Consider the following 15,411-nt stretch of genomic DNA (forward strand, 5'->3'; position numbering starts at 1 on the left):
AAACCATACATACTATTATCTATACATTATTAGTCATTACGATATTTCGTTCTACATACACACGAGATATTAAATCCAAAACAAAACATTGAAAGTTTGTCAAACACACAAAAAATATGAGAAACAAATAGATCATAATCAGATCCGAAAAAATGTGACATCCCACATTAAAAAAAAAACCCGGAAAACTCTCACAGATTATGGGACGAGTAATTGAAAACTAAACTGAAAAAGCTTGAATAGTTAATTCTTCGTTAATCCGCAGGCATTTCTTTGTAACAGAAATGTGGGACTTATTTAAATCTTTCGCTGAAATTACATTTCGCTTAGAGTTAAATAAGTCGCAAAAGAGACTGATAAATCCTTTTTTTTTTAATTCTCTTTACCAATGACAATGCATTGTGGGTAAATTCAGAACGCCAATAAACAATTAAAAAGCGGTTCTTGAGTAACATCTAATGACTTTGCTGAATAATGATGATCCCATCAGAATAGACCGTTTGAGGTGATGTAATCTAATTATCATTTTAATCCGATTTTGTAATTAATGTAACTTTTATTCATGGAAATAATCTGCTTTGGGGGGATTTTAATTATCTCGATCAGCATTCATGAATAGTTTGCGTGGGTATAAAATTATAGATTAAAAGAAGTAAGACCTCAATTTTTTTTATAGAAATTTAGAAAGGGAGTAGAGATAAGTGTAGCGGAAAATGATCAATGGGAATTCGAATTAAGGAATTAAGGGTTTTTAAAAGTGAAATACGAAAACGGAAAAAAGTATTAAAGATCTTCTTTTTTTTTTTAACCAAGACTCTCCTTTTGTATTTTCCCCTCTATATGTGATTAAAATCGCTGGAGCTTCTGAAATACAATCTTTTCTTTTTTAGATGCTGCGTCTCCAACATAATTATCAGGGATCACAATAAAATTAATCGATACATTTTATTTCATGTTAACCATTGCTTCATTGTAATTTCAGAGAGACATCTCGAAGAATTCCTTGAAAAAATTATTGAAAATATATAATTTCTCATACAACATTGTTTTTTTTTAATAATGCAGTCAGTATTTTGATTAATTTTATTTGACGTTGGATAAAGGAACGATGTATATCAGATGAAATTCAAGGGCAGAAACGCAGTACCGTGTATATATCGAACCCCATGCATGCAGACTTCCTGTTCTCTTGCGCAGTCAGGCGCCTCATACCACACGACCGCGGTACCTCCGTAAGTGCAAATTATACCTTAATCGATTTGATTAAAACAATTTCACTCCTCAGATTTACCCATAGGGGAGGAGGCATGGATTCTACCAAATCAGGCATACCCCCCGGGGGAGGGGGGGGGTCAGTCAAATATATTGCTGTACACACGCGTGACCAAGAAAAAAAAAACGCGTTTAAAGGGGCGGGTTTTTTTTCAGTTTTGGACGCGGGCCGCGCGTGCACTCGTTAAGGGTATCAAAAACGATTTTCAAAAAAGGGGTAGTTTTGAAAGACTGGTTAATGGCCAATCGCAGGGTCAAACGTATTTAGGGTATGGTTTTTTTCCAAAGCTTTTTTTAAGACTAGCCAAACGTGTTTAGGGTATGTTCCCCCCCCCCCCCCCCAGCATTTTCCCCGGGGTCATCTTCTGGCGACAACTTGTTAAGAGGCCAAAATGTGTAAATAAAGCCCGCGAAAAACTTGTTTAGGGGGTTATTTTGCACACAGAGAAAAACTCGTTTAGGGGGTGTTTGGAAATAATTTGGCCACGCGTGTGTACAGCAATACATTTGAATGCCCCCCCCCCCCCCCGGGGCATTCCCCTCCCATCACGCCTTACACTCTTGCTCTTTCATTACACATTGAATGTGTACATTATTCTAGCAAAGTGCGTTCCTTTGTTACTAAGGCATTTTCATGTTCAAGGGATCACATGAATGTCGTTGCGTAGCACCAAGGAGCTTCTGAGGCGTATGTAGAAATGCGAAACATTTCCTTTTGTGGCAATTCAATGGTGGAAATATTCACCGTATGTCAATGTTGGTAGTTTGAACACAATAAATGAAAGGATTTAAATGGGTGAGGCGGGGGATGCAATAAAAGACAAAAATTAAGAATTACCATGGCAAATAAATCCATATTGTAGAAAACAAGAGGTGGGGGGCATGAGAAGTTCTACAAAAAATAATGTAAAATGTTAGTCGATCTGATTTGGAGAATTCTGCACATGCAAATGAACAAAAAATGCAAAAAGTAATATTAATGGGGATTCGCCTCCCATTCCCAAACACATATACTCTACCACCGAAAAAGGAGAAAGAAATGGGGGGGGGGGCTTTCGAAATGGGAGAAGAAAAAGATAGAAAGCCTTATAATTGTGCAAAGGAAAATGTCTGTTACTACCATGGAAAATAACATAACTTGACATCATCGACAACGCTTCCTTCCTCTTCGTTCAAAATGTAAACAATAAGAAGCTCAGACTACAGTACAGATAACATGATATCAAAAGGCTTACATACGTTGTCGTGGTTACATGTATATAAACGATACAAAAGAAACATTTGGATAAAAAGAAACGTTTTGATAAATGGCATAAGAAAGCGGAGACGCTGAAATCCATTTTGCAATACGTCGCTGTCATGGAAAACCAAGGCCTTTTGCGCTTGGCGTGATATCATTACCCAACATAAAATTTTAAAGCGATACAAATTGAAGCCGTGTAAAAATGTCTTATTCATGAAGCTATCCATTATTATCCTTTTCAAAGAACCATTCACCAAACATGAATAATAACAGTGTTCCAATGAAATATGGATAGTGCCTTTAAGAAACGCGTGGGGGTATTACATACGCTTCCATAGCCACGATGGCCAATTTATATTGCCAAAACAAAGATGTTTTGTAATTCATTACCAGTGACGCAACAATAGCTCGTTAGTAATTAATTAGAGAAGGATGCGCGCGCTGTTACGCTACAGCCCGCACCCAGCAAAAGAGACCCAGTCCGAAAGCAACGATTACGTTGTTTTCAATGGTATACGATCGGTCGGTTTGGAGTCAGTCTCGTAGGTGTGACTGACCATTATACCGATACAGATACATATCGAACGTGGTCCTGTTGCAACAACGATCGATACAGTATCGTGGCCTCTGACCTACTTCTTGATAAGATGTAGCCTTATAAGACATTATGATATCTGTGTACATGCAAATGCCATTAGGAAGAAGGGCGTTGTATGTTTATATCGAAACCAAAATGGATCTATATGTTTTACATTTTATAAACAAAATACATAACGTCTACTGTGACAGCTAATAGTAACTAAAATACACCATTATACATTGAGTCTTAAGGAAGCATTGTTCGAGTATTAATAGGAGTCATGATGGCAGTAGTTGTAGCGGTAGTATTTCAGGTTTTAGTAGTAGTAGAAGTAGTAGTAGTAGTAGTAGTAGTAGAGTAGAAGTAGTAGTAGTAGTAATAGTAGTAGTAGTAGTAGTAATAGTAGTAGTAGTAGTAGTAGTAGTAGTAGTAGTAGTAGTGGTGGTAGTAGTAGTGGTAGTGGTAGTACCGTAGTACCGTAGTAGCAGTAGCAGCAGCAGTAGTAGTAGTAGTAGTAGTAGTAGTAGTAGTAGTAGTAGTAGTAGTAGTAGTAGTAGTAGTAGTAGTAGTGGTAGTAGCAGCAGCAGTATAGTAGTAGCAGCAGCAGCAGCAGCAGCAGCAGTAGTAGTAGTAGTAGTAGTAGTAGTAGTAGTAGTAGTGGTAGTAGTAGTAGTAGTAGTAGTGGTGGTAGTAGTAGTGGTAGTAGTAGTGGTGGTAGTAGTAGTAGTGGTAGTAGTGGTGGTAGTAGTAGTAGTAATAGTAGTAGTAGTAGTAGTAGTGGTAGCAGTGGTAGCAGTGGTGGTAGTGGAGGTTGTAGTAGTAGTAGTAGTAGTAGTAGTAGTGGTGGTAGTAGTAGTAATAGTAGTAGTAGTAGTAGTAGTAGTAGTAGTAGTAGTAGTAGTAGTAGTAGTAGTATTAGTAGGAGTAGTGATAGCAGTAGTGATAGTAGTAGTAGTAGTAGTAGTGGTGGTAGTAGTAGTGGTGGTAGTGGTGGTAGCAGTAGTAGTAGTAATAGGAGTAGTAGTAGTAGTAGTGGTAGCAGTGGTAGCAGTGGTGGTAGTGGTGGTTGTAGTAGTAGTAGTAGTAGTAGTAGTAGTAGTAGTAGTAGTAGTAGTAGTAGTATTAGTAGGAGTAGTGATAGCAGTAGTGATAGTAGTAGTAGTAGTAGTAGTAGTAGTAGTGGTGGTAGAAGTAGTGGTAGAAGTGGTGGTAGTAGTAGTAATAGTAGTAGTAGTAGTAGTAGTGGTAGCAGTGGTAGCAGTGGTGGTAGTGGTGGTTGTAGTAGTAGTAGTAGTAGTAGTAGTAGTAGTGGTGGTAGTAGTAGTAATAGTAGTAGTAGTAGTAGTAGTAGTAGTAGTAGTAGTAGTAGTAGTAGTAGTAGTAGTAGTAGTAGTAGTAGTAGTGGTAGTAGTAGTGGTAGTATTAGTAGTAGTAGTATTATTAGTAGGAGTAGTGATAGCAGTAGTGATAGTAGTAGTGGTAGTAGTAGTAGTAGTAGTAGTAGTAGTAGTAGTAGTAGTAGTAGTAGTAGTAGTAGTAGTAGTAGTAGTAGTAGTGGTAGTAGTAGTAGTAGTGGTGGTGGTGGTGGTGGTGGTGGTGGTGGTGATGGTAATGGTGATGATGGTGGTGAGAGTGGCGTAGTGAGTCAGAAATTTTGAAGGGCACAACGTGGCGTGTTTGGGGTAGAAATCATCTTGTTAGGGGTGGCGGTGGTAATTGTAATGGTTTAGTAGTAGTAATGGCGGTTGGCCATAAAGGAAGAAGTAGAAGAAGTTTATTTCTTCGGTCGTCATCTACCTGTTCTAACTACCAATTTTTCTTAACCTGTTTTCATTGTTATCCGTCACAGGCTAATAATAATTTCACCATTATTAAAAATATACTAAATAATGGTAACGTTCAGCACTAGAAGATTAATGGCAGAAAAGAGGCGATTTAGACGAATCTGTGACGTAGTATCACTTTCGCCACAACGTAACGATATATCGTAGTAATGATTAATACATTGATTACAACTACATGATTAATGATTTATATATTTCATTAAATTTACACAAATCGAAACCAATTTCATACTACAAAGGCGAGGCATAGAAATTAAATAAAAATGAAACTCATCAGGCATGATGCTACTTTCATTTTGGCATATTACCGAGATTCAGTTTTGTACTGTAAGCGTCAGTAATATACTAGACGTGAAAATAGTACTTACACCTAATACATATTTTGATGGGATTGCCGTGTTTATATATTACTTATGAAGTAGGCCTATGCATTATAGTGATGAGGTTTTGGTTTTCTACAGAGTGTACATTATTAATTAATCTTATTCGTGCGATCTTTAAAAGGTTCAATCTTTGTGATCTCTTTTATGCAGTCATATTTTTTAAACCGATTCCAAACCGAAGGTAGGCAATCCATAGAAATAACGTAATACTAATCAGGAGCAGCGGAAGCGGGGGGGGGGGGGGGCGTGTATTAAAACGTAACAATGGCCATAATTATGATTGTGATTTTTTGCATGGTCGGCCCCCCACTTTGAAACCGTTCCGCGGCCCCTGCTAATAGCTTTGATCGGTCCTGCATTCGTTTTTGACTGCGTGACTGTCGCGTTGGAAGTACACCTATAACATAATATCATACGTGTGTGTGTATTTGAGTTTTGTCAGACGTGTATCAATCAGATATGATTATTTACGTCTGGACCGACCTTGAACGTCACCATCCGAAAGACGTGACCAGGGCTCGAACCTCGAACCTTTGCATCAATTTGTAACTTCCCCCACACACCTTGGATTACAGGCGCACGCCACAACGCCCATACAACCCGAGCCATACGTTATACTTGGAATTATACATTGATTAAACTGAGAAATTTCATATAATGTATGAAAGTGATGAAAAGTCGTGGTTTACGTCATGAAAATATCATCCGTCAGTTTTATTTATATTTTATGACAATCATGCTAAGATGTTTCCTTTTCAGCGTCAGATTTCGAAAGCGCATCTTGCTTTACTTCAATAAAATAAATGTTCTCCATTGCAGCAAATGAAATCACCCTTCGAATCGGCGCTGTGACGAAATCGATAGATTTGCCACAGAAGCCAGACGGATTAGACGCTGATTTTTCAATAAAGTCTCGGTACTCAAGGGTTTCTTGTATACAAGAGGGAGGGAGGAAAAAAAAAATCACCTCTCTAATGTTATGTTGTGATGGTGTAGAAGGTTGTAGAATTTGGGGGGGGGGGGTTGTCTTTCCGCAGAACTCATTTGCATACAGGTGATGGATGTCCCCAGTACGCGTGGCCGGAACTATTTTCGCGTGTCGGTCGCGTGGGTGACTTACGGTGTGACGTCACGTCGACGATGCCTGGAGGGGGGAGGAGTCCTGTTTCAAAAGGGGCGGGGATGATGCATTATAATTTTGATATGAGATGGATGATGCCATTGGATATGAATGGATGTATTTGCCGACGAACTCTAGGACACGCGCCGAGCCGAGATTAAGTGCGAGATTACGGGTGTGAATTTATGAATGAAATCAACGCCGATATCAGATACTCTGTTTCCATGGAAACGTAGATTGGATTTTTTTTTTTTTTTGGGGGGGTGAAAAGATTGCTACTATGGTCATTTTATAGATGTAATCTATGAAAAATTCATACTATAGAGGGATTAGCTTTAGAATAAGTAAACATGCCCCTGAATTTATCTACTAGTGTTTTTTTTTTTATAATGTTGACTTCTTTTCTTACATTGATGTTACCCCCCCCCCCTTGTTAATTCACAAAATATGAATAGGGGGGGGTGGGTAGGGGAAGGAAGAGTATAAAACAGGTAGAACTCTAGATACTATTCTGACGTCACCTATACAATTAATAGTTAATGCCATGCTGGTGCCTTTCCCTTTGGAATAAGTCTTCTCCAATCTTAATGAGATTATACCGTGTTTGTTTATTTTTTTTGTTAATGGATGAAATTCGTTAAAATTATAGGGGCCTTTATGATAATAATTTATTATATTTGTCTAATTATTGTGGTAGGTCAAGAGTACTGACCCAAACAATTTCCATAATCATCTGACATAGCAACAGATACCGGCACAATCTATATGATTTACAGTTTGTCATAATACTGTAGAAATTATTATTCTATAAAATTTCTATTTCATCAAGAGAAATGCGATGTAGAATAGGACTGGTCAATAATAATAATAATAATAATAATAGCCAATTTTTATATAGCGCTTTTCCCAGAATGGCTCAAAGCGCGTTACAGCTTATTATTACCCCGGTCATTGGATTCATTTCAATCCCGCACGAAAAGTGCACAATTTCCACTCCCTGGGGAGCATTCCTTGCATTCATCGCAGCCTCAATGCGATTTTCAAGTATTAACCTTGGTTTGTAGTCGCGTTTGGAAATCGGAAAATCATATTGTGATCGCTGTATTTATTTTACGATATCTTCCTTTATCCACGTGTACATTTACCACCCCCCCCCCCGCCCATGGCCCTGGTAAGCGGGGTGCTCCCTTGGGGGTGCTGCGTGTATTATTTTCCATAGACAGCACCCCCAGGTGAAAAGGGTAACCAATGACTTTTGTTTTGTTGTGAAACCCCCCCCCCCCTTTTTTTGGTTTGCTTTTCAATTTTTTTCTGAATCAATTTGACCTCCATTATGTAGTGAAACCCCCCTTTTTGGATTTTCAAATTTAGTCCAAAAATCGTTCCCAGGGCCCTGCCCCCCCCCCCCCCAACAAAAAGGCCTAAAAATAATTGTGGCTTCGAAACATCTATTCATGGCAATGGCCGCTTTCCGACCAACCGCTTTTGCCTTGTCGATTTCTGAAACGAAACTGAACCACCGCGGTATGATTCTATCTCTGCAAACATTCATGGAATTCATGTTGAACCATCGAAGCATTGTTCTATTGTCAAACATTGTGTTCGTTTCACACAGTTATCGATTTAAATATACAAGCATTGACACTTTGGGAATTTGCTTTTGTGAAAGCTGAGACACGATGCGTATCCTTCGCGCCAAAATAAAAACTGGTATAATTGTTTTGTTTTCTATAAAGATTTATTGAAAATATTATAATAACATAATCTGCAAGATAATTGCAAATAAATCAAGAGAAGTACGACCCTATAATTTAAAGTGCATAAATTTTAATATTATAGACGGAAAATAATTAAGTTTTTTATAAAATCAAAACTTAATTTACGAAAAATATGCAAATGGTATTAATGTTTTATTGGCTTTGAATGGGTTTATTTTCATTTTTGTCCAATGTCAATTCGTCTAATAACCAGTTGATCCAATAGCCATTTAGTCTATATACAATTTGGTCTAATTAGACTAAAGTGTTAATTGTGCAAAATTAATGAAAATAAAATGAATATTACACCGACTGGTTATATGAGACGAAATGGTCATAGACAAACTGGTGATTAGACGAAGTGATGATTGGACCAAATGGGTATTGGACCAAATGGTTGTTAGACGAAATGTTGATGGACGGAATGGTATTAGACTAAATGAAAGTAGACTATGTGGTGAGTGGACGGGATGGCAGTAGACGAATCGGCAATTTATCAACAGTAGCCTCTTGTTCTCTCCATCATTCAGGGGCCCATTTTTTTATAAAGAGTTGCAACTGTTGTAACTTTGCCATTATGGCAACTTCCATGGAAACCTTGATTCTGATTGGCTGCTGAGCCCTGTTGCCATGGTAGTTGCCATTATGGCAAAGTTACAACAGTTATAAATCCTTTAAGAAACGGGCCCATGAATGATACTTTCTTATCATGCCACTCTGAGAATATTATGTAGCATGTGTATAATATGTTTTAGTTTAGTGGAGAATAAATTCAGTTGTGATTGTGACTCCAAATCAAGCAGTCATGCTCGGTTATTCACCGAGTCCAAGCATAATAGCTCTATATATGGTCCAAGTGTGTATCGGAGCCAGACTACACAAAATACATGAGAACCCCGTGGCTCAAACTTAAGAGATTATTGTCCATTATCTTCAGCAGCTATCATTCATTATCAACATAATCCCTAAAATCAACCAAACGTAGGTTTTTAAGCGTATTTTTTTCCAAGAGGGGTTAACTTGATAAATTATACTATACTTTGTTATAATGTACTCCATGACTTTTATGAATTAACTCTTTCATCATGTGCTGCTGGTCATTTTTGTATGTGTATTATATACCGATATGAAAAAGAAAATCATAATAATCTAAAAGATGAGATATAAAGGGCGAGTCGACAAAAGCGGGCCCAAGGTCAGGCGAATTTTCCAACCCGCAGAACTTATAAGGGAGAGGCGCGGGGGCCTATAGCCCACCAGCAAAACTAACAAGTGCGCTACACTTGCCCCCGCTTCAAGCTAAAATGAAATTCACGCTTACATGGAATCGGGCCTTTGTTCTCTTCATATTTTCGATGATAAATTTTAAATAGCCCACCATACGCCATTATTGTGATTGTGAGGGTATATGTCTATATGATATACTTTTACCTTGGGAGTGATTTGTTGCAGGAGCACGTAACAGCTTGAAGGAGAAAAGATGCAGTATTTTTGTGCGCTATGATTATGGTTTTGCACTTTTTCGATGATATTCACACTTTTATAAATATCTCTCTCTCTCCCCCTCTCTCTCCTTCTTTCTCTCTAAGTCACCCTTTCCTCTTTCTCTCAATATGTAGGCCTCATATACAAAATAATGATAATTATTATCGAGCACTTCACACATCGGGACGACGTCTATAGTAAAAGCGCTTCATAGCTTTACAGCCCTCACCTCCACCTCTCTTTATATTTGGGGGTCATTTTCTTCTAAATAACATCACGAACTTAAATTTTCTTTCATTTTCGCGATATTGCTTGGAAATAAACGTAGGGCCTTATGAGTAAGGAAGCTTCATTCAGCAAAACTGAAACAATTTTGGAAATTCTGGTTGAACAACTATAGCTGGCGCTCAGTCAGTTCTAACTACGGTTTTCAACATAGATATTATACTGCATCTGGTTTTAATGTGACATTAAAACCAGATGAAGGATGAATGAGCATAATATCCCTCATTCCTATCCTTTCTTTCTGTTTAATGAGGTCAATACTATATTAATGTTTACAATTATTATCTCAATTACAAATTCTGGTTATTTTTTTTTCGTCAAGTTGTCGATTTTCTGCGCATGTCTGATTCAAAGTGACCGTTATAAGATTCACCAGTAGATGGCGCTCTTGTACTAATCGATTCAGTCTCTGCTCTCAGACCTCCTAATCGTATCCTTCATTATCCCTAACTACATTGTCATTATTTTTTCCTTGAAACTTAGCCTACTTTTCTTCCTTATAGTTTTGTCATAGTTTACATGTCATTATCGCTCCCTTTGTATCTTAACCTTTCATTATTCTTCGTTTTTATAGTCGTGCATGTGTCTTAATTTACTCGTCATGTCTTTCTTAATACTTATCATCGTTTCTTCTGCATCATAGTTTCTCTTTTCATAGTTAAGTTTTAAATACTTATCATAAATACTCTTTCTTAATACTTTAGGCTTAAATCAGTTATCATTTTACTATTCCTTTACACCTAAGTCTTAATTAAGGAGGAACCGTGGTATAGTGGTTCTGACTCTCGCCTTGTAAACAGATCGAGGGTCCGGTGTGTTCGAATCCCACCGCGGTCTGGCGTCCTTTGGCAAGGCGTTAATCCACACTTTGCCACTCTCGGCCCAGGTGCTAAATGGGTACCCGGTAGGATATGAAAGTCATTGTAGCTTGTCCAGTACTGTGTGCGCCTCACCGGCGACTGACTGGAATACTCCCAAGGGAGTGGAGGATGTGCACACATTGTGTGTAGGAATGACTGATTGAATCCGATGACCGGGGTAATAATATATCTGTAAAGCGCTTAGACACGTTGTTCCGATGTATTAAGTGCTATATAAAAGCTAATTATTATTATTCACATTTTTTAAAAAATCATCGTTCATTTCTGCATACTTCAGTCTTAACTAACTTATTAGTGTCACACTATTTTTTCACTTAAAACTTAACTTATTTATCATCGTTTCTTTCTATAAGCGTTTTTTTATCCATACTTCAGTCTAACTTATTTATCCTTGTCCATTTCTTCCGATACTTAGGTCGAAACTTATTGGGGTTGTACTTTAAGTCTTAAGTTATTTATAAGTGTTTCTACCTCTAATCGAGGGGGATAAAATTTAAAAAAACATGCTCATATGCAACAAACTCTATCTAGCAGTTTCCAATGTTTATTTTGTCCAAATTTAAAACGTTCAGTTTTATTACAATCATTGTTCTAGGAGAAATTTTTAACACTAATTGTTAAATATAAGCATGAGCAAAAAAAATGAAAATGAAGAAATTGCAAGAAATTCGAAAAGTAATTTGATATACTTGTCTTTATCAGCATAGGCCCTACACAATGGAATACCTGGGAATCTGTGTGCCCCTGCCTCCTCTCGTGATGTTCTTCTTCTTCTACTTCTTCTTCTTCTATCTCTCTTTCATTCTTTATAAAGAAATTCTTTTTAACGAAGTGTTCTGGGTTCAATGGCCAAATGGCTGAACTAAGTAAAATGAAAAGAATAAAACTGCTCCTTTAAAACTTACTTTCTTCCGCAAAACAAACAATTCAAAAACTTGCATGAGAGTCAATTAGTCCGCATGCCCACACCAAAGGCAAATAGTTCCAATAACTATTTAACAAAAACTAAGTTGTCCCTTAAAGCAAACTACATTCTGTAAAATGGTTAAGAAATTGTTGTTGACCGTAATTACATTCTTTTATCGTTCATAATTGTCGCTGTGCCCCCTATGTTCTCCTCTTTTTAAAGGCGTAAAAGTTGATCCTAACTTATGCGACTATTGTGTCCAAGTTAATAAGGATCCCCTATTGTGTAACACTGGCAACCGTCATTCAAAATGCGTTATAGAAGCTTAACAAAACCATTATACATCGACCACTCTCTTCAAAAGCATAAAGAGCTTCTTAAATCCACTTAAATGGCCGTAAAGGTTAGTCTTTTCTTAGCGAAATTATGCATCTAAATGGAAAAAATATATAACATCTCACCTAATTGAATAACACGATGCATTAATCATTATTAGGACACGAACACATAATAAAGTGATTATCGTGTCGTTGTTCTGCAACTTGTTTTTTCTGATTGTGCTATTGAATTTTCAAAATTAGTTTCATTTTTCAATTTGGCAAGTCTTTTGTCCATACTGCTTCGAGATGTTGTGTTCTTTCCCTTTTATCTGTTTATGTAGAAGGGTCAGATTGGGTGTTGATGAAAGAACAGTGTTACATAGCGTGTTAACAGTGTATCCAATTGAGTGGACTATACTGCTATTTTATTTCATATCATTTCATTTCATTTTTGATTTATTTGGTGATGGTGATTTTTTTTTAACTGATTGCTAAGAAAGCATGAATGCTTGTTAGCAAGCAACCAGAGGACCGACGGCTTAAGGTCCTTACCGAGGGACCTGGTAATGAGGATTAATGCCTTACCAAAGGGCACTAGCGCAACAAGTGGGAATCGAACCCGGGTCACCGGAATCCGAAACCCCCGCTCTACCAACTGAGCTATCGCGCCTCCATTTCATTTTCATTTTATTTTATTATATTTTAATCAAACAGTGTGCAGACACTTTCACCGACTGTGAAAATTTCTTCGGAGGGCAGATTGTGTATGGTCAAAGCTCAAATTTAACAGTGCGGAAATAATTTCACACAATTGACATTTTTTCGGAGGGCTAAAGTGCATGATCAAAGCTATTTTTTCTTTCAGAATTGACATATTTGTTGATTTGGGATTTTTTTGTATGATGCCAAAAGAATGTGGGTCAATTGTCCTCCAATTTGTAAAATATGGACATTTAAAAAGTAAGTAAATATTTCCTGTCTAAACTGAACAGTGTGAAGATTATTTTGCACTGTGTTCTCTATACACACTGAGAACACACTATGAACACATTGAGAACACACTATGTACACATTGAGAACACACTATGTACACATTGAGAACACACTATGTACACATTGAGAACACACTGAGAACACATTGAGAACACACTGAGAACATACTGTGAACATACTGAGAACACACTGTCAACACACTGTGAACATACTGAGAACACACTGTCAACACACTGTGAACATACTGAGAACACACTGTCAACACACCGTGAACACACTGAGAACACACTATGAACACAATGAGAACACACTATGAACACATTGAGAACATACTGAACACACTATGAACACATTGAGAACACACTATGAACACATTGAGAACACACTATGAACACATTGAGAACACGCAGAGAACAAACTGTGAACATACTGAGAACACACTGTCAACACACCGTGAACACACTGAGAACACACTATGAACACAATGAGAACACACTATGAACACATTGAGAACATACTGAACACACTATGAACACATTGAGAACACACTATGAACACATTGAGAACACGCAGAGAACATACTGTGAACACATTATGAACACACTGTGAACACACTAAAATACACTGTGAACATACTGAGAACACACTGTCAACACACTGTGAACATACTGAGAACACACTGTCAACACACTGTGAACATACTGAGAACACACTGTCAACACACCGTGAACACACTGAGAACACACTGTCAACACACCGTGAACACACTGATAACACACTGTCAACACACTGTAAACACACTGTGAACATACTGAGAACACACTGTGACCAAAATGGGAACACACTGTGAGAACACTGTGAATACACGTTTGGGGTGTTGTGTTCTTTGTAATAGAGTTCTTACACAATTCTGGTCACATAGACCATCTTACCCCCCCACCCCCCGGGGGGGGGGGGAGCTTGAAATGTAGTAATATAAGTATAATGACCCGAGAATGAACTCTGAAAACCCAGACGCTGGGATACTCTCAGTCTGTGGGCAACTTAAAAGATTTTCCTACCATCCAATTAATTCAAGAATGAAGGGTGTACAAAAGAAGAAACGCGCGAGATTTTCGATTTTTATTTGTCCTACGCAAGCCTTCAAACTCACTGCTACCAGTTTTAAAAGAGCAATTCCTCATTGATTGCGGTCGATCGATCGATCATTGCCTTTGATAGCCGATACTTTTCTCTGATTCTGAAACCGCCGAAGATAAATATAAGTAGTTATAAAACACGAGAAAAATAGTCTATTAACTAACCGTAATGAATCGGATTAACTTAGCCAACAAAATAAAACAAGAATTTCAGTCCATGAAGCAGGGAAGAATATACGAAGGAATGTTTCCTTGATAAAAATGAATTCATGAATAGAGATATATGGAAAATCTATTTTTGTAACAAATATATTACATTACAACGAGCTCTAAATATATAATCTTCACTTCATGTCCATTCAGTTATGGTTCAAATTCATTCATGTTTTCAGTCATTCATATTTTCTCTCGAATTATAATATCATTAAAGGCCCTTTCATAAATGACCCATTCATTTTTATTTCTTTATTCTCTTGCTTGATTTATCAATTGCTTGATTTATCTGTCTCCAACCTCCCCCCTCCCCCCAAAAATAGTATGCAAGTTACAAGCACATTTTTAGTGATATTCAAATCAAAGAATTTGGGGCCCTGTATATTTGAATTAAATAAGGTCTAACAAAAAATGCATGCCCATTTTCAAACAGTATAGCAGAACGATCCTGCAACAGGCCAAAGACAGATATAATAGTATGATAATCCATGTCAACCCCCCCCTTAGTTTCATTTGCTACGTACGCATACTATATAGCTTAACTAAGGCTGTATCATGGTCGGATCTAGCTTTCCCAAATAGGGGGGGGGTGTATTCTAATCCAAATATTTCCCGTTAGGTCACTCAAAGAGATTTTTTTTTTAAACCTGGGATTTCTTTAGGAGGGGGGATAACCCTATAAAATTTTAAAGTATATTTTAGGTTTATTCTGACAAAAAATTAGGTATTTCATAAAGTTTAATGTACTAATGATCGCGCAAAGCGCAAGCTAAAAAGGACTGTGTGCGGGGATTCATAAAGGGGATACATAATTCACTGTTTAAGAACTGAAATTAGAACTGAAATTTGGCGTTATTTCGTCATGAAAAAAAATTAAGTACTTCTTTTTTAATAAATAAAAGGATAGCCCCCATTCCACAAAAGGGAGACCTTCGAAAGACCAAAAGTTGGCAAGGTCTTACAGCAGTCTCCAAGATCACGGGAATTTG

The sequence above is a fragment of the Lytechinus pictus genome, chromosome 17, assembly GCF_037042905.1.
Source record: "Lytechinus pictus isolate F3 Inbred chromosome 17, Lp3.0, whole genome shotgun sequence".
Taxonomy (NCBI): domain Eukaryota; kingdom Metazoa; phylum Echinodermata; class Echinoidea; order Temnopleuroida; family Toxopneustidae; genus Lytechinus; species Lytechinus pictus.